The sequence below is a fragment of the Eulemur rufifrons genome, unplaced genomic scaffold, assembly GCF_041146395.1.
Source record: "Eulemur rufifrons isolate Redbay unplaced genomic scaffold, OSU_ERuf_1 scaffold_246, whole genome shotgun sequence".
Lineage (NCBI taxonomy): Eukaryota > Metazoa > Chordata > Mammalia > Primates > Lemuridae > Eulemur > Eulemur rufifrons.
In genome coordinates this window covers 168,172-169,059 of record NW_027183028.1, presented here as the reverse complement: position 1 = coordinate 169,059, position 888 = coordinate 168,172, and the positions used below count along the sequence as shown (strand labels likewise).

The following is an 888-nucleotide window of genomic DNA, read 5'->3' as shown; positions in this document are numbered from 1 at the left end:
CACACACACATAGAGACACACCCTCCCGGCAGGGAGCACCCTGAGTGGTCGAACAGATGTCGCTGCTGCATGCGGCCTCCGCATGGGTTCGCTGGTTGACCAGATGTCTGGTCCTTGGGTGGTTGACCAGATGTCTGGTCTGTGGTTGTCATCCTGACAGGGAGGCTTCGGGACGGATTTGGTCTCTCTGGCCTCGCTGCCCCTAGGGGTCACCCTGCGATCGGTATTCTTCTCGCGCGGGGCGAGGGGCGCTCCGGAGCATTCCTCTCCTCTCGGAGTTTCTGTCTGCAGTCTCTCGACTTGCTCTCACTCCCCTACCCTGCTGTGTGACTTTCTTTTTGGTCCTTTCATTTTATCTATTCTCTCTTTGCCTTTTCCTGCGCGCCTTTCCGCTCCCCCCCCCCCCCGGATTCATGGTTTCACGTCACGCGGGTGACGTGCCGACACACCAGGAGGCCCTTCTCACACGTGCTCGTGAACACGCAATCAACACGTTTATGAACTAGAAAGGGATCTGGTGTGACTTTGCTATTATTTCCCCTCCCCTCCTCCCCGCGCTGAGAATGAGTTTCCCCGGGCTCGTGTGCCCGCCTGGGAATCGGCTGCAGACGCCATGGCCCCGGGTCGACCACATGTTGCTCTGGGGTCCACCAGATGTCTCTGGCGAATTGGGGCCCTAGGTGCTTGTGACGGTGTGGTCACTAGGTGTCGCTCTGGGCTCAGTATTCTTCCTTCTCGCTGTGACTTTGGTCTCTTTTTTTCGAAATTTCTTTCTTTCTTCCTCTTTTGCCCTGTTTCCATTTTCCCTTCTTAATCTCTTTCTCTCTTTTTGTTGCTTTTTTTCCACGGCAGATGGGTGATGTGTGTGTGGAGGAAACGCGGCGTCAG

At 56.0% G+C, this 888-nt stretch overlaps 1 pseudogene; it reads right to left on the bottom strand.

Annotated features, from left to right (window-relative positions):
* Positions 1 to 422: 422 nt before the first annotated feature.
* LOC138380003 (small nucleolar RNA U13) lies at positions 423 to 514 on the bottom strand (annotated as a pseudogene).
* Positions 515 to 888: the final 374 nt, after the last annotated feature.